This window comes from Drosophila busckii, chromosome 3L (genome assembly GCF_011750605.1).
Source record: "Drosophila busckii strain San Diego stock center, stock number 13000-0081.31 chromosome 3L, ASM1175060v1, whole genome shotgun sequence".
Classification (NCBI taxonomy): domain Eukaryota; kingdom Metazoa; phylum Arthropoda; class Insecta; order Diptera; family Drosophilidae; genus Drosophila; species Drosophila busckii.
This window is the reverse complement of record NC_046606.1, coordinates 19,599,769-19,619,573: the sequence shown is the minus strand read 5'-3', so window position 1 is coordinate 19,619,573 and position 19,805 is coordinate 19,599,769. Positions and strand designations below refer to the sequence as shown.

The 19,805-nt window shown below is 39.0% G+C and overlaps 1 protein-coding gene across 3 annotated transcripts in view; it reads right to left on the bottom strand.

Moving 5' to 3' along the window:
- Positions 1 to 15,875, bottom strand: part of LOC108600198 (regulating synaptic membrane exocytosis protein 2) — a 55,287-nt gene extending 39,412 nt beyond the window's left edge. Inside the window, exon 1 of one of the 3 annotated variants that reach the window (XM_017987610.2) lies at positions 15,524 to 15,875. The gene's annotated coding sequence lies outside the window, so the exon portion shown is untranslated. The remainder of the gene's footprint in view (positions 1 to 15,523) is intronic. The other 2 variants (XM_017987609.2, XM_017987608.2) reach the window with 2 other exon arrangements.
- Between the last annotated feature and the right edge of the window lie 3,930 nt (positions 15,876 to 19,805).

Here is a 19,805-nt window from a genome sequence, read left to right as displayed (position 1 = left end):
CACAACTTAAATAAGGTAAAATAAAAGTAAATGTTCTAGAAGAGAAACCATTTATGTATTTAAACATTTATTCTTCTTTTAACAAGACAAACATATTGTTTGGCAATTTGTAAGAGTTGCAATATTTTAAAATTCTCCAAACTCCCAAACTAACAAAATATTGTAATTTTTTAAAATGTTTTATTAAAGTCACGAAATCATTTATTGTTAGAATATGCTATATGAACTTTAAAGTATGCTTGACTTTAGGCTATAGGCTATTTAGAAACTTTAAAATCAATTCCAATATTATATATGCTATATCTACCTTTAAATAAACAAATCTGTTAACACTGACCACTGATCGCTGACAAGAATGTTTCTCAATATTGCATAGACGAACTGTACTAGGAATAATTGAAAGACGACAATTGACTTGTCAGCCAATTGCTTGTGCTTGTGTGTGTGTGTGTGTGTGTGTATTTGTAGATCTGTTTATACTTTCAAATATTTGAACTGTTCTTGCTTGTGTGGTTACATGGATACTCCAGAGCTTCAGCGCTTATTTTGTACTTCCTCTGGTGTGACTTCTTGTCTCTTGGCAGCGCCTCACTAAGTTTCGCATCCTGTGGTGTTCTTCTGGCTCTGCGCTGCTTTTTTATTATTATTTCATTGTTGTTACTGTTGTTGTTGTTGTAAACTGTGTCTGTGTCTGTATCAGTGCGCGGTAAGGCGCCTCTTGCTGTCCTTTGTACATTTTTTTACATGCGCCACAACAAATGTTCGAGTGAATAAATTGCAATACTTATGTCAGTCTGTCTGTGTTTCTGTCTGACAGTCGCAGTGTGTGTCTCTGCGTGTGTCTGTGTGTGTGTGCATGTGCAATTTTTTTATAGTAATTCATGCAATATTTAACAAGCGCTCGTATTCGTATTGTTTGCAATATTTACTTGCTGTAGACGTTGACTGAGTGGCGGGCTTTGAAGGTCAAATGTCAAATGCAGCTGGGCGTGAGCCAAGCCAACAAACACACACAGGCTAATAGTTGGCTAAATGGTTTTGATTCTAGTGCTGCAGTGACCTGGTCTGACTACAGATTTTCACTTGCGATTTCCCAACCCAATCCAGCCCCCACGGTCGTTTCACAGCTGTCAGTGTTTCCCAGATTAATCACTTAATGCTCGCATTTAATATACTTTCTTTCACATAAATAATGCAATTAAATGAATAATGAATTCATTTGATTGTTGCTCGCATTCCGTTTATTCTCTGACTTTTAAAATGATTGGCAGTCTGGATTTTTGTTTGTAAATATCTATTTGGCCAACAATATTTAATTGTGGCTAACATTTGCAAATGCATTTAAGTGCAGCTAATGTGGCTTTGTGTGATTGCCGCCTTAATTATGCATTAGTCATGCGTTAATTTATATTCATCTAGGCTGACAATTAGCGCCAGCAGAGAGAAACAGCGCGAGCGCCCGAGAGTGTGTGTGTGTCTGTGTGCTTATTTTGCAGCACGTTGGTAATTGTGATTATGTGACACCATTAAAATCAACATCAATCATAATAATTTATGATGTTATTAAGGGCCATAGCTTGGAAAAACATGTACAAACGATTTGCTTTTGAAGTCAACTCACAATATGGCGTATACGCAACGGGGTGTGTTTCTCAAACACATGTTGCGCATACGACGCGTGGTCGGCTGTCTTGAGCTGACATTGGGAAATCATTTTTCTTGTAAATTCACTTAACATGGATATTAATCAAATACACCAAATCCAATACGCGCTCTCTCTCTCTCTCTCTCGCTGGAAAGAGTGAGCAACAAGCGAGTTCCGACAACCGAGCAAAGTCAGCTTACTATTAAATTCGGCAATTTAAATTGAGCCACAAGGCACATCTATTGGCAAGCATAATGGCAATGAAGAAGCTTTAATTGTTGTGGTTTGCCTTGTAGATAATGCCATTACTTAGTCGCATTTGTGTGGGCATAAAGCAACTTGTGGTATGCCAAGGGCCGTAAGCAACAATCTCAAAACTGAAAGCCAATCATTGAAGCAAACTAATCACCATGCTTATAAACACAACCGGAAATCGGCTTTAGACGACCATGGCTTAGCAATTACCTGCACGATTTGATATCATTTTTGTTTTGTTTGGCATCCACATCCACTCGCTTGATTTCTTGCGTTTGCTGTTAGCTTGATTTGTTTTCGAGACTTACATTTATTGAGGTTTTCAGACGCCATGTGGGTAGAAATCAAAATGAGATAAAAATCATTGGCTGAGTGTGTGCACATGGCATTTGGCAGCTGTCGCACACGAAGCCGCAAAGCGGCACATAAATCAAAAGTACGATGCCATTAAGCGAACTCGATTAATGACCGTTTGGTTAAATAACTCACGAATGTAACTTAAACTGAGTTATTTGTACGAATGCATTAAAAAGTCAATTATAGAAATTAATTTCATCCCATTGCGATTCGGGGTAAAATTTAATGGAATAGATTCAAGTCACAATGTTGAGTTGTCAAGCCAAATTCTATGAGAATTTGCTTATGTATATTTTTCTACATTAATTTCTTGGTTGAGTGGTAAAAGTTTTGGTGAGTTGCCGCTGCTCGCGTAATTATCAAAGTTTGTCAACTATGGCTGAGCTGAGCTAGACCAGCCTCTTGGTAAGCAGACAATGAATCATTCGCCAGCGACGTCTCAGAGTGCGTACTTCAATTAGAATGCGATGATTGTTGGCTGCTGTGTTGTTTGTTGTTTGCTTGTGCTGGACAACTAATGATAGTGTTGTCATAATTTTTGGCACAAGACAGCCTCATTATGTTCCGAGTGGCCCATTCAAAGCCAACAAAGTTCTTGCGTCAAAGTTTTATTCTGGCTTAGCGCAGCACAAGTTGATTTAAATTAGTAAATTAGAAAATGCCCAACAGCTGAACAGCCAGCCAACCAGCTAGCTAGGCCTGACAATGGCGGAAGTTGTCAATGTCAAGAGCAGCGCGTTGTGTTCGGTTGAGTCGAGTCGAGAATCCACCGTCCTTGGCAAATTGCACACAACAACTTAACATAAAGGGCATAAATTACACAAAGAGCATTGAGAAGTTTTGTTAGCAAAGTCTGAAGTCTAAAGTTTCCATCATATGAAAAGTACATGTTCAAGTCCAGTCCAGTCCAGTCCAGTCCAAAACACGAGCCTGTAACTTGCCCATAAAACAAAAAAAATTATGGGGTGGTCAACGCCGAAAATTCATTCAACTTGGCCTGCCAGACGCTTGTATGGACAGGCAGACAGTACGTGACTGTGCGAAAGTTCATCGAGATCGCTGCCACGTAGGCACTTGCCACTTCCCACTTGCCTCAATACTAACTTGTTTTTGTTCAATCAACAATGAAGCTATAGACGTTCTGCATATACATACACATAGAGCTATTTGCCAGGGTCGTTATTGTTGTCGCCACTCTGCTGTGTTTGTCTAAGCGCAGTGAAGTGTGCCAGAGATATTTGCGCCCGATATGCGCTCATGCATTTTGCTGGGCTCAAAGCTCGATGGCGTGTCCTTGCCTACGCTCTGGTATAACTTTATCACTCAAGCAGGGCCTGCGATTACTTTCTACTAATAGAGCAATAAGCTGGAACCTTTTGAGTTTGCATATTCGTGTGCTTAGTATGCTGCCTAATGAGCCTCTGCCTGTGCATCCTGCCAACGGATGTCAACCAGAGAGGGATATGTATGCTGAAATTTCTCAAAAGAATGAGCCTATTTCAGCATTGCTCTCTTCTTCACTAGCAAGCGAACACTGCTTTGAGTTTATGTGTAATTTACGTTTCCTGCTCTCATTACACGCAGTCTATGCAGCCTCGACAGGATAATAAAAAAAGAATCCAAATTAAACGCGTTGCACGTACATGCAAAGTTATTAAAAGCTTGAAAATATCACGTTATCTCAGGCATGACAAACAAGCGTGTGATGGCATTAAAGTTTTTAATCTAATGATAAGTTATTAGCACGTACACTCACACTCACGCACACACAATGACAGTGCAGCTGCATCTGACTACGTGCAGCGCGAGCGAGGCGCAGCTGACTCTGACACTGAATTTTCCATTTATTTTATACACATATACATTTTTTTGGCCTTTACTCTTTGGTGTATGCGGTGGGCAAAAAACTGATTTGTGAACCCCTTTTTCTATGGGCTGTGTCCTGTTTTTATACGCTTATCCATAGTTGCTGCTCTGTGGTGTCCTTTTCAGTGTCCGCACTTTATGGCTGCTGGACTCGGTGGTGACTGCTGTGCGTTGAGAGCAAGTTTCACAAATGATTTCACATTTTTGCATAAATAAATGTCAAGTGTGCGGCGAGGCGCGCTGAGAGTTACTGACAGCTTTCTAATAAACCCAGCGAAAAAAAGGATAATCAGCGCACAAGCAGGATTTCAGTTGGCAAACGCATACAAAGCCAGCTCCAGCAACAAGTATACACACATACATATAGCTGTGAGCGTACAAGTGTGTGTATCCACTTAGGTTAAGTAATAATAACAGCCTTGGCTATGATGACGCCTCATATTTTTCAATGTGTGCATCAGGAGAGGTTGAAAGTGGAACATTTTCTCATATCGTACATGAACATGACAATTTCCATTGCCACTACAAAGGCCAGCAGCAGCAGCGAAGGGCTGATGTCCTGCTGCTGTTGCTGCTGCTGCTAGCTCTTTGGTTATTTTCGTATTGCCTGGCAACGGCGTTGGCAATTTTAATAATGTTTACTTAAGGCACAAGAAAGGCAAAGCAAGGCAAGGCACGGCTTGTGCCTTAGTGTGTGCATGTGTATTTCTGTCTGTCTATCTATCTGCTTGTTTGTGTGTGGAAATAAATAAGCCAGCGGCAAGTGCGGTGTACAAAGCAAGAAAAAAATTGTAGCATACTTTTGCGGGCCTGAAAATGTGCACGACTTGTGGAAATGGGAATCGCAAGTGCAAGTGCAAGTTCTAGGTGCAGCGAGGCATGCCAAATGACAGCTGCTTATATTGTGTGCTGTAAATGCCAGCAGAAGCTTAACAAGCAGGCCATAAAGTGCAGCTAAGGAATGCAACACAAAGTGACACTTAACAGCAGACTAAGGATGCCACTGAGCGTGGGATGCAGACAAAGGCGTGTAGAATGCAAGGCAAGCTAGATGCCTTGCTTGCTTCCTTCCTGCCTTTGTGTTGTCTCTGCAGCTCGTAGAGCGACATAAAATCCGTAATTTATGGCAGGAGCTAAAGCTCAGCAAACTTCTAGCTACGTCCAAAAGTCGTATTATCCCTTTCGAGTGGCCCCGATGACCGAGCATTTATATAAATACTTTGAAGCAGCCACTTGCTGCAGCTGTTGCCTAATGAGCGGATTAAATGTGCTGCCTACACAAACAAGCGCGCGCGCATGGCAAAGCTTCAACTCAATTGCAATATCTGCCTCTGGGTTAGAGTACTTTGAGTGGGAAAAATAAAAGTTTCCACAGTTGTGGAAAACGAATGATCTTTAAGGCAACCCAGTCATGATTTGGTCTTCGTATGTGTAATAAGCTTTCTCCTATATATGCTGGCATTATATAATAGACAAAGTACAACAAATTTCAAGGCTTTCTTTATGCCTCGCCAAAGCAAACCAAATAGATATAAATATAGCAACGAAGAGGGCGAGTGAGAGCGAAGGGTAGCAAGAGGACAAGCGTGAGTGAAACAAAGCTGCATTGATTTCCTTCTAGCCAATGTCGAATCCAAAAAGCATTTAGCACGCATGCTGGCAACGAGCAGCGGCGCCTTTTGTTTGCCAAAGGATTTGTTTGCTCTACAGCATAAGTGCCATACACGCATAAATGCGCACTTGCACACTCACACACACTGACTCACTCACTCCCATACACGGAAAATAACTGTTCATGCGTTTAGATTGGAAAATATTGATTCACCTGCTATCAAAGACAGCTGCTACACCTTCGATTTGTACTCCACACAGTCGGAGCGGTCCCGAAACAGAGTCAGCAGCAACGTCTGTTTGATTTCGTCTACAGCAAACACATAAACGTAATAATCAATAGAGATTTGCAGTAGCTTAGCTCGCATTCCCGCCCTGCACAGCTCATTCACCCACACACAAACACAAGCACACACACACACACACACACATACCCAAGCTTACAAAGGCTGTAAATGGAAAATGTGCGGTGCGGCGTGGTTTGATTTCGCAATCTGTGTGGCTGCAGCGCTCAGTGTTATGCTCAACAAGTGCAGTTAAGACCACATCATTAACGTTTGACGGCGCTCACTCAATGTCAAGGTAACGCCACCAACAGAACGCATACTGAAGGCTGCACATTGGGGCTCTGACTTACTTTAATTACGGAACAGGCTAAGGACAGAGTTACGGTCCTTATTAGTTGCTCCACTATTTGCACTATCTTAATAGAGTTGTAATGGCAGATTAACCACTGCAATGAACATAAATTCTCAGTAACTCATCTCAGTCTAAAATATTTATATTTCTAATTACTTAAAAAATGTGCTTAGAGCGTTTACGTCAACTCGCGACGGCAGCAGCAGTGTGTGCAAAATTATGAAAATGTATTTTTAGCTATGCTAATAATTCAGCGCCAGTCTCGAAGCTGCTTTTATACACACTTTGACTTAATAATTTGACAGCAGCAGTCAGTCAGTGACACGTTTACACCCACGCGCATAGTCTGTCAAGTCAAACCTACCAGACCGCCACCCACCACCCACCGACCTTAGTCACTTGTGTTTCAAATATTTCATATGTTGCCACACGCATATTCTCGCGACCAACGCCGTCAGTGCGTTCATGAAAAATTTTAATACAGAAAAATTAACATTATTACGCATACGACGCGTTGGCTGTACGTTTTGGGGCGATAACTAAGCTGTTCGTTGCCTAATCAAAACAGATTTCATTGTCTCGCACATGTTAAATGCAAATTCATTGCAATAATATAGCACATAAAATCTGCTAACTAATGCCAACTTTCCCCACCAGAGCCTCTCGCCAACCAGCCAACCAGCTTTGCCACGCCCCCTCAATGTCCACAAAATGACTGCCTGTTGCGTGTTGCCCCGCCTTCAGTCCGTGCGGCCAACCGACCGCCCACTTGGCAGACGGCCATCTGCTTTTGTTTCTATTGCAAAATGTTACTTTTGCGCAAAATTATGCAAATTTGATGTGCGTTTATGTGCGCTTCAGCTCGTGCTCGTGCCTTGCCCCGTGTCAAGTGTGCGTGTGCCTGTTGTCTGGGTCTGTGGTGAGTACACCACATGCCAAGCACTAAGCAAACAGCACACATGCCGTCCCTGCTTGCTCCTTGCTGCTTTCCTGTTTTGAGTAAGTCCGAGTTTTCGGGCATCCAGCAGAGTGCAGAGCAAACAGTTAAAGCTAACGAAATGCAGCTGAGTTTTTGTTGACCATTATTTAATAGCATTTTTAAGTTATGTCACTCGTTAGCTTTTGCTAACTACAATTTCACAGCGGATGTGTGCTTAAAGTTAAAATGTTTGTCCAGACTTAAGGCAATTTTCATACGCTTAAGCTATCAGCTCTGTGGATTGCCAAACCTTAAGCACTTGCTTTTCTTAAGCTTGTGCTATTTATAACTTGTTTGCTTACTTGCCAAGCGCCGTGCTAATCTGATCAAAGCGCAGCAGCTGAAAAAATAACGCAACAATTTTGCGTCAAATGAAAGAATAACAGGAAAGTTGTGACAAAGTTTGAGACGTGGTTAGCTGGAATGGAATACGTTTGCTGTGGCTCAAATGTGGCTCATATACTACATAGTCAAGCTGATTACTATGCAAAGTTTCCTTTTTCGTGAGTTGCCTCAAGTTCAGGCCATGCAGAATAGCAACAGTCTGTACTGTCGCCTTCTTCTTTCTGGCTCAAGTCCATATGGCATAATTGGCATATAGCACATATGTAATGGGCAGCTGTAAGACTAAGCTACGACATGAGAACGCGTCTCGTATTTCGTGTGCCAAGCACTCGCTGGAGACTTTGATTTCGACAAACAAAAACGACTGCACAGTGCGCATAAAATTTATTCTGCAGTCGCATAAAATATAAAATTCAATTTTCAAGCAAAAAGGACGATCAAATTTGCCTGAAATGGCGCTTAATGCGCCAAAAACCATTCGCCGAGCCATGAAAAACGAGTTTGCCTCTTTGTTGAGCTCCATTTAGACAAACAACAACGTGGGCGATGCAAAAAAAAAAAAAAGGAGAGTATATATATTTGATTTATGAACGCTGTCAGGCAGGCCCAAGCGCTGGAAAAAAGCGCGTTGACAATGCTTTAGGTTTCAGCATTTCGCTTGCAAGCTTTAAGCTACGATGCGATAAGCGGATTCCTGCCAATCAACATATCCACATCCTTCTTCACATATATAAACAGAGAAATATAGGGAGAGGACTTGTGTAATGGAAATCCAACTGATTACAGGCATAATTGCCTCGTTTCATGTTTAATAATTGTCAAGCTTTTGCCTTTGAGGGCGCCAATTGCCCAAACAACGATTCTCGTTACAACCACAAATAGCAAAAGCAAAGCCAACAGCAATAGGCATAGGAAAATTTTGCTTCCCCAATTTTGTGAATCGCAAACATTTTCAGTTGACTGCCAAATATGAACAAGATATGATTGCTATTAAAACTTCAGTTAGAACATATACCTTCGAATACGGCTTTCCGGTGAACACCAGTCAGTCCGGATTATTAATTACTAGTAAATTCACCAACGCTGCACTATGGGGAATATTCCCATTTTTCGAATATAAATTAATAACGCAAAAACGGAATGAGATATTTTGGTCTAGTTTTTTGCATTAGTCTTCTAAGATCAATAGGAAATTATGGGCGTGGCACCGCTCTTTTTTAATTTTTTAGGGTATGTAAATTCGTTGTTTTCCAAGCGATCCGGACCAAACTTACAAGTTTTGTGTGTAATTATAATATTAATACTTTGCCAAAAAATGAAACAAATCAAACAACTATATCATATAGCTGCCATAGGAACAATTGATGAATACATGTTCTTGTATGAACAACTTTTTTATTTTTCAAAGATATCCGTACCAAACTACCCAGTTGTGCGTTATATAACGCTTCTGATATAATAGTCAGAAAAAAATACAAAAATCAAGATCAGACCACTTTAACATATAGCTGCACCTTGAGTATCTATAATTTTTTATAAATATTGACTATTTATTATCTATTGACTATTATTTAATACATAAAAATAAAGCTTTACTTTTAAAAATACTAAGTTTTGATAAAAGTCAGTCACTAAAATACAAAAGTTAGCTCGAAGTTCTTTGCAAAAATGTAAGTTTCTCAGGTTGTGGGGATTTGTGCACATTGAGACTAATACCCTTAAATCACAATTAATAGCTCTACAACATGCATGCATATGCGTCCATATTAATTGACCTTAATTGATGATTTGTATGTCTACGCAAAGTTGATATTTTTTCCAAAAAATTTCTTTAAAGGCATTTGCTAATTTCACAAAATATTAATAGAACACGCACATATACAAAATATTAGTACAACAAACATATAGTACAAGCCTGTACCATTGATATCCTTATTAAAAATGTTGTATAAAAAATGTTTTAGGCTGTAACAATATAAATTTGAATATTAGCTGCAAAAAAATGCAATTTGCTGGCACGAGCTTTTCGACAGTAACAGCTGACTTTACAGCTGTAAGGCTTAACAGTGGTCTGTTATAGACATTTTTTGGTATGCAACTTTACAGTTTGAAGAATTCCAAAGATGTTAGCAAACAAAAAAATTCAATTTGAACATTTTGAAAAAATGACTTTATTTACGAAAAATGGAAATATTCGCCATAGTGCACTGGCATGGTTTGTTTTTATTCTAAATAATAAGCGTTACTTAAACTTCAATTCTGCAATACCTAATGAATTCAGAAAATTAACAATTGCTACGAGGCATAGTGAAAGAAATGAATAATAATTTAATCGCTGCAGAATATCAAACATATATAAATAAATATGTATTCAAAACATTTTTACTGTGCAAAAATTAAAATACAGTGAATTATGAAATCTGTTATTAATCTTTGATTATTAATTCTTCGTTTAATTTAATTAAATTAAGACTAAGGCGGGTTTTCAATTTTTGTACTACAATTTGCATCTCATTAAAAAAAACTATATGATTGTAAATAATATGCAGTTTTATTTTTTCACTATTTCATACAAAAGTAGCAATTTTTTTTGCATCTAGCGTTGGTGAAAAACTTTTGCTTAGCTTGTTTGATAAATGTTTGTGGCAACTTTTTGCCTAACTGTTGCTCGGCGCCGCTTTGCCCCAAGTCGCAACTTTTTGTTGCTATATATGCTTTTTTCAGCGATATCAGCGCGCCCCAGCGTTATAGAAAAAAGTAAAAAGTTATAAAAATTTGCTTAAAACTTTAAGCAAACAAGTTGCCTAGAGCCAGAAAATCCTTGAATGGAACCCCACTGCTGGCAAGTGATGGAATTGCAAACTCGCTGGCTAAGCTCAGAGCTAAGGCTGCCAAAACATGGATGGCTATATATTCATCTCAGTGTTTATGATTCTGTGGCGCATACTTAATTATTTTTTAGCTTGGGCAAATTGCCAGCAGCCCAAGTTTGTGCTTATTGGAGTTTTGTCGAACGCGAAAAATTAATCTTCGAAGAAGCCACCCAACAATGACCCTGGACTTAAATTACATTCGTAAGGTAACTACTAAGTATTCATTTCCATAGCACACTCGGCAAGCCACACAATGTATAGGAGCCTCATAAAATGACAATTGCAACTGTAATGAAGTGCGCATTGTGCCTAGCTCAATGTGGTAGAGAAAGTTTGGTCTATCCAGGAGATTGCTGGCATAACCCATAATCAGGTGCTTGGAGGCTTTATAGTTCAGAGAGAGAGGGAGAGAGATAGAGAGAGAGAAACATTGGAAGGGAAGCGAAGAGCTAGAAGCGACATGTGTTTGAATCGGTCTTGGGTCAGGGACGCGATTAACAAAATGTAAACAGCGCTGCAGCGTTAGGCCAACCCAGGACAACGCCTTAGTCATACAAAGCGCATAGATGTCAATGTTTCTGTGTCTGTGTGCGTGAGGGTATGCCGGATATTAAGGTTAGCCCGCGTTACGGTAATGACAATGCCAACAGCCTGCGGCCAACTAAATCCAGATGAGACAGCAAATACAAAATGACGCGCGGAAATTGTAAAATTTGTTACATTTAGTTGTGCACCGCGGATTTACTTTTGCATTTATATGGAAATTAAGTTATAAGTCCGAGCAAAAGGAAAATTTGTCCCAGCAAAAATAAGGAAGGAAAACTACGAAGACTAATTTGAATAACAGAAAATGTTGACAAATAAATTTAATTGGGATTAAAACTGCACTTCAAATAAGATGACAGAACTCTGTTAGAATTCGTACCGAATGAATATCTTTTGCTAGTGCAGAACAGTTTACCATATACATATGCAAATGCGGCAAGCACTGATTCCCATAAAGGACAGCCAGCAGCAACAACTGCAGCGAGTCCTCTGAGCAAACATTTTAATTGAAAATTGCAGGGCCGCAGAAAGTAAATACATACATGAAGAGCGACCAGCGACTGCAAACGACAAACTCAGAAGGGTGACATATGAGTGTGTTAGTGTGTGTGTGTAAGTCTGGCTCGCTTAGTCGTTTGATTTTTGCATAAGCCTGCACTTTGCCAAGCATTCGAAATATTTCTGCATGAATAATAAACTGAAAAGGCAGCGACTGCTCTGACCTCTGGCCACAGCCTATCTTTTTCTCTTTATCACTTTATTCTGCGTATGCCAGTATGAGTATGCGAGAGAAATTAAATTAATTAAATTCCACTCTCTTGTTCCGTGCTCTGTGTGTGTTCGACAGACAAATAATTTGTGTAAACGCATGAGCTCAATAAACACAAACGCAAACCAAACCAAACTGAACCCAAAGCAGAAAAACAAAAACCTGAAGCACAATTATTTACAAACGCATATGGAAAGCGACAAATATGCGTGTTTTTAAAAAATGTAAGATAAATATTTGCGTCTGCTGCAGCAGTCATAAAAGCATTGCTCACGGTCGTAAATTCCAATTTTATTTATAATTTGCCATGTCTTTATATCCACTTTACTTTGATATTTTTTATAATAAATGGAGAAGGGTATCACAAAGTTGTGCAGCTAAGTGTAACAGCCAGATCCCCAAGAAAAACCAAGTCGATTGAGTCATATCTATCTGAATGAGTAACAAGAACTTAGTGGCAATAGGAGCTAGAGAAACCTTTTTTGGTATATACGTCGCAAATCGTTACACCCACAATTACAGAAGCGCTCCCATCAAATGAGAATTGCTGGCCGGTCGTATAAATAGCTTAAAATATATTAACACTGCAGTGAAAACTTACATCGATCTCCTAGTTAAAGTGTATGAAAAAGTTGGCTGTGACATACCTTAAACCCTGTTTGTTAATGAAATTGCAAGTCCAGTGTTGGCTTATTAAGTATCTGTGCAAATGAAGCCACAATTTACAATGACAAATACATAAGCATGCTTAAACATACATAATTGAAAAAAAATTCGTATGGAGAGGTCAGGTCCATTGTAAGACCCACAAGCATTTGAGCTTAAGTTAATTAAGGCTTTTGCAGCGGATTTAAATGTTGTCTAAGCAAAGGCTTACGTGACGCAAATTCATGATTGTATGTATGTTTTTCTGCAAGAGTAACATACAGTCAGGAAATTCAAGGATATGCCTCAGGCGAGTGCGAGTTGAACATTTAAAGCTCTTTGACTTTGGTGACACTAATGAATACATACAAATACACATGCATACATATGTATTTGCAAATGTAAAACAAACTTTGGCACGAACTGAGATAAAGTGGACAGCAGCAAAAGGGAGTGCGTCGGGAGGTCGAGAGAGATGGAAATAAACACAACTGTACAGTAGTTTAAAATGCCATTAAATTCAGAGCGATGGGCGGCCTGTCACGATAGCGACAGTTCCAGCTCCAGCTCCAGCTCCTCCTCCTCCTCCTCATTCCTCCTCATGCCTGTGTATGTGTATGTCTGCGTATATCTGTGTGAGAGGCAAACTGTCAACATGTATAACTGTTGCTGTCAGGATTATGGGCTGTCATATTAAATAACTTGCGGCGCATTTTATTTGCCTTCAATTAAAACGCACGTGTCACTCTCATCTTGCCAGCAAAATAAGCCCAATATAGTATTATGCATGCAAATCAGTCCCCAGGCAATTCATTTCATATCACTCTGTTTTTGTTTTGATTTTTGCCGACGCATCAACGGTCAGCTGACCGCCTCACACAGAAATATACACAGATAAACAAAAGCAATGCCAATGCCAGCAATGATATACATATATTATTGCTGCTCAATGTCACAACCAAGGCCCCAAATATGCGCCCGAAAATACAAGGAAGGTATTAAGTTGTACGCAACTCTGCAGAGCACTTAGTCCTTTTGTTCTGCTTGATATACTTTAACCAAAAAGTCTTTGCAGAAATATTTCCGTTCGAAGTATTATATTGAATTTTATTCTTTAAGACTTTGTCAGCTGCATTGAAGAATTTCGTCGACAAAATGAATATTTTATATTCATTGATATAGTAGATATTTCGATTTTGAAATGTAAATTACGTCAAAAAATAGCATTCAATTTAAATTATAGAAAAAAACTGCATTCATTAATATTTTTCAAGGTATTATTAAAATTCAAGGTACGCATTCAATTTATATAAAAATTCAAAGAATGAATTCAGCTTGAATTAAATCAGATGAATGCATTCAAAATAACAATTCAAATTGAATTTAAAAATATAATTAATATATATAATTAAATTAAATTAAATATAATTAATAATTACGTAAGAATGCTCCTTAACGTAACTCAAATTCAGATTGGAATAAGATTAATGCATTCAAAAATATCTAAATATCGAAGTACAACTATTCAGTCGACTCATTCACTACTGAATAAATTCATTTTAAAACTAACTCCCATAAAGCATTAGAAATCTCGAAAATTCTTCGTTTGCCTAGACACCTAACATAGTACTTCCTACTATGGAAAATAGTAGCTTAGAAATGATTTAAATGAGCAACCAAATCGGTTCTCGGACTAAATCATTTATTGATGCACAGCGTTTCTGCAAAACGTTTCATACCCATGACCGTGACATTGTTAGAATGAGAAAGAATGTAAAAAGAAATGTGACAAATTATAATAATAAAAAAAACTTGCTCTTGCTTGATGTGATAATCAGAGAGAAAATTGCTACAAATTGCTGCTGCCGTTAAAATTAAGCTCGCTAATAATAATTTCAATAATATTTTTAATGTCGCTTAGCTTAGTGAACGGTGTTTGCTTGAGCGCGCACAAAGCGCGCATTACTGATTGATACGAATCTTAATTAAAATGGCGTAATAAAAACACTTTGCCACAGACTTTTTGCCACTGCCAGGTGCAGAGTCACTAACTTTTGTGTTGTGGATGGGTGGGTGTGCGTGTGTATGTGTGTGTGTCTGTGTCTGTGTCTGTGCAAAACACATAGGGATTAAGAGTAATGACAGTTTCAGCTGTTGTACTCAGAATCGGACTTAGACGGGGCCTCGGACTAAACGAAACTCTTGGGCTTCTGCGACAAAGTTGGAGGCACGAAATTGCCTGATTGTCATCAATATGCCAGGCTAGTCACGTTCATAAAGTCTTAATCGAAGGCCCGCACAGCTGCCGGACTCGACCTAAAGCTGCCAAGTATCCCATTAACTTGAAGACAAAACAATTTTGTAAAATTCTGCAAATGTAAGTTGAGCTGCAGTAGCTGAGAATGTTTCTGCTGGCAAATTGCCAACTTAATTATAAATTAATTATCTGACAAAGCATAGACGGGCACAACATCAAAGTATCAATAATTAATCGCCTCGGTAATGTTTTCAATTTCTTGCTTCATTAGCCAGCCAGCCTCAGCCTCAGACGGCGTTGTCTAAGGCAGGGCGTCGCGTCCCTTGGTCCTTTTGTGGCGCTAATCCCGGAGCACTGGCACAGGAAGAGCCGAGAGCTGCTAAGCCGAGCTAATACATTTTGTATTACTTTTAGCCCCAGCCAGGCAGCAATAGTGAATGCTAAAAATCAATAGTCGATGGCAAGAATTTTCAAAAACTGTTTACTGCCAGCTTATCAATGCTCTGCGTCCAAATGAGTTATGCCTGGGAAGAGGCGCACAATAAATAGATTTATACGCGCCACATGCCACTGAGCATTCAACGGCGAGCGGAAACATAACTGAAACCGGATGTGCGCCTGACGTCTATGCCGGAAATTAAACTATTTGTTAGTACCAATGTCCTTGCCCAACAGTACATAAGCGTTTACCAAATATTACGTGCTATTCGAGCATGAGCAACACTTGTGCACTTACCTGTTTACAAATTTTCCCAGCTAGATTTTAAGACCTTGCACTGCAGCTTTAAATATATATTTTTTTTGATTCTTGACGATAACGTTTCAAGCACTTGAAAGATGCTGCTGGTTTGTTTTTGTGTTTTTTAGTTGCTCCCACACCATTTCACGACTCATACACGACGCACACACACACACACACACACACCTGAGCACGGTTGTGTTAGAATACACTGTGGAGAACGACGCTTTTAAAATATTGCTGATTTTTTTGTTTTTGTTGCTTGTATGTGTTGCTGCTCTTCTCTGATTGTTTTCAAAAATTTCAGCTGCTTTCGGCTGCGGGCAGCTTCCGCGTGCTAGGTCCTGTTCACGAAACGGCTCAGCTCGAACTGTGACGACGACTACATGCTCAGCTGCTGCGGTTAGCAGCAAAGTCAAGTATTTACCATTCGTTCGGCGCTCGCTCGCTCGCTCTCCCACGCAGCTTCGTGCCATTGGAAGGGCATTGCGTGTATGTATGCCTGTGTGTGTGTGTGTGTGTAAGCGAAGTCGACAAAATACCAGCTGGCGCAGCATTAAAAAGTAATATCAATTTCCACCTTGCAAACAGTAGACGTACATTGTGCACGAACGAAAGCAACAGCTAAGCGATTTCCCAGGATGCAGCACACTGCGTATTGGCATTGTGTTGGGCATTGGGGCCCCGCCTCCTTAGTCCTACGCAATTGCTTTAGGTGCGCGTGCTCCTCACGTTCTGCTTAGTCTACACCAACACAAACCAAAGCAGTGGAGAGTTTTTCACAATTGTTGCATGTCTTATTACTATAGCAAATGTTGTGTATACGCCGAGGTGAACGAATTGAAATGAATAAATCAAGTTTTGATAATTACTTTTAAATACATATTAAATACATATTATTCAAGTTAAAAAATATATATAGCTGAGAATAACAATAACGTATTAGGAGAAATTATTTTAAAAAATGTTACCCTACAATTATAATTTTCGACGATGATTTTATATATTTATATTCCATAAACTAGCAATTAAAAATAAAATTTGTTCAATGTCCCAGAGCTGTGCTTGAAAACTTCCATTTGGTTTTATAACGAAATAATGTCTGAGCACAGACACATAGAAAAAAGCGCAACAGGACCAAAATAATTGCGCGTTAAACATGTGCCATGAGTCCAGTGAAATAAGAGAGAAAGCACATTTTGGAGAGTTGGAGAGCTGCAGCCGAGCGTTGCCGAAAACAAAAGAGAGTGTGAGAGCGAGAGAGCGTGCCTGGAAATGTTCAACTGGTTGCGTTCTTGCAAGCAACAGGATATGTTGGAAGCCTGCAAGAACATCGCCCAGCGCAAATTCATCGCTCACAAGGCACATTTAACAACTACAACAGCAACGAGAGGAGCAACAACAACAACAATAGACTGGCAGAAACAGCCTATGGAACAGCAGCGTGCTTTAAGCTTGAATACGAAAACAATTTGAGAGCTCACAATAAAATTGAATGGGCACAGAAGAATGAACAAAACAAAAGGGAAACACACACAACCAAAAAAAAATAAAAATACAAGGAAATATATAAAAGTGAGAAGGCAGTAGAAAAATGTGCCAACGGAACGCAGACACAAAAAAAAAAAACGAAAAGAAAATAAAACGAAAACAAAAAATGTTGCGTGTGAAAGGAGCAGCGCCTGTTGAAGGACGAGCGGCCATTAGAAAGCTGCAAAAGTGAACGCAGAGAAGTTGGCAATGCTTACAGGTAACCATCAGGTGCTGGAGTTAGGGAGAATGTACGGCAGACCTCTGTTTATCTTCGTCCTGTGCGAAGGACACCAAAAGGTACACAGCGTGTGTCGATTAAGATGCCGAACCATTCTGACTGCTGCTTCTCTTGTTGTTGTTATTGTTGTTGGGATTACGGTTGCGTTTCTTTTGGCTCTGTCTCTTTCTCTCTCCCTCTCTTGCACGCTTGTTGTCTGTCAGCTTATCAATTTGTTTGCCTGCAGATATTTATTTATGAATATCCTTTGAATGCTTAAGCGTTGCCCTGGCTGCGTGTACTCTGGAGGACTCACGCCTTTATGGCCACCATTCGCACTGAAATGCCGCGTAATCCAGACACATACCTGGAGGTCCGGTTCCTGCGTCCATTGCCAAACCCATTTTTCTCGCTGCTGCTTCTTTTTCCGCTTGTCTGTCAGCTTGCTTCTTTTGCTTTTTTCCTTTGAGTTCCTTCTTAATTTTATTTTTATTGCAGATTGATTTTTTCAGATTAAGTTTTCGCTTTACAGCACTCGCCGTTTAAGCTGCTTTTTCTTGCTTTTATACGGCAGGCATTAAGTCGCTTAAGCAAATTGCTGCCCCATGCTCAGGGTCAGCGCCAATGAAATGTGAGTCGAGTCGACTCAAGTAAAGCGTGTTCATTTTTCATTTTTGGGTGTGTGTGCACGCGTGTGTGTGTTGTTTTTTCTTTTTTTGTTTAAAAGCAACTTCTGCTTCAATTAGCAGTGCAAGCAAACCAAAACCGACATGCAAACAGCAAATCCAGCGGCTCTCCGCGCCAAAATCCCTCACCGCCGGCAAACAAAAACTCAAAGTAAAAGTAAAACATTTTCATGCAAATGGTTTTGTTTAACCACGAAATATTTTCAGCATTCTGCTCACAAGCACACACACAAACATCCATACGCACACACGCAAGCAGAGGCCAAAAGCTTAATGCGTGTAAGAGTCCTGTGGCAAAAAGTTTTCACTACTCGCCGCTCAGAACAAACAAAAGCAAACCGAGCGCTACAAAGTACACAAATATTTACCTTCATATATATGTGCATCCATGTGCATGGATGTGTGTGTATTTATATATGTGTGTGTGGTGGTCAGTTGATAAAGTGGAAAAGGTAGTTGCTTAAGCCGATATAGTGCAGTGCATAACATTAACAACAAAAGTTGATTTGCAATACGCACATAAGTATGCTTCAAAAAATATGACAAAAACAAAATTATACAAATAAATATGTTTCATACATTTTTCAAAATTTCCCATATGATATATAATTGCATGGTGAAATAATATTTTCAGTTACTAATGGCTATTATTTGAGATTATTGAAATAATTAAAAATAATCCGAGCATTTCCTTTAAATGTTTTTTTATTATTATTAATTAATTATTTTGTACAGTATTTGTAATTCTCTTGTAAAAAAATCTAAAATGTACCCTAGAAAAAACAAAAAAAGTTTAAGTAATTAGAAAACCTGAACAAAATGTTTTCAATTAGACCCGATAATGTAATTAGTATTGAAGAAAATATGACATTACATTACGAAAATTAATCTAATTTTTAAAATTTTTCTCTTTCTCAATAGTAAATTTTTATATATCTGAACAATTATTACTTGTGAGAAATAAAAATATCTATATATGTGTATTCTTCTAGTTATTTTTAAACTTAACAGTAAATATGTACTTTTGTATACGATTCTTCACTTATCTTACTTCATACCACTACAAAGAGTTCAGATATCAATCAATTAAATAAGAATTACCTAATTTTCTATTAAGAATTATTTAATTGATAAATATATTAAACATACTTTTATAAAAGGGTCATAAATTTGAGTAATTTTAATTTAACGCGTAATAAATAATTCAATGAATAAGTAATGAAAAAAGTTGTAAATGCGTTAGTCGGCTTTGGCCAGTGTCAGTTTTGATTTAAACACAGCTAAAGGTCAGCGATTGGCAATGGCTGCTAATTGCTTGCCATCAAATTGGATTAAAATTCTATTAAAATGTCCGCCAAGTGCAAATGGCAAGTGCAAGCTGCAATCCAAATGGACACTATTCGATGCTCGATGTGGGGGCCGAGCTTAAGCTGATTGAGCATTTGCCATGTATACTCAATTAGTGCCACTGAGTGCCAAAGGGCACTCAGCGGCCACTTCCACTAGCCCTCTCCAACTCGCGCCTCAATTATGGGAACACACAAAGCTGATTGCGTGCTTAATAGCATTTGCTGTCAGATTGATCAACGCTTCATGTAACTCTTAAATATTTAAGCAAGGCAGCCAAGGTCGCGAGTCGCGCCAAAGACGCTTCATGTCAATCTAAATTTTGTATTCAGCTTCTTCTACCTGCCTCCAGAGTCTGAGCTTAATTAGCGCAATTGGCGAGTGCGACAAGCGGCATTTCGGCCACCATTTTTTGAGTGTAGTTCAATGCAAATATGTAAATAGTTTGCCAAGAGATCCCTAGCTTTAGTCTGGTCTTTGTTTTTTCTATTTACAC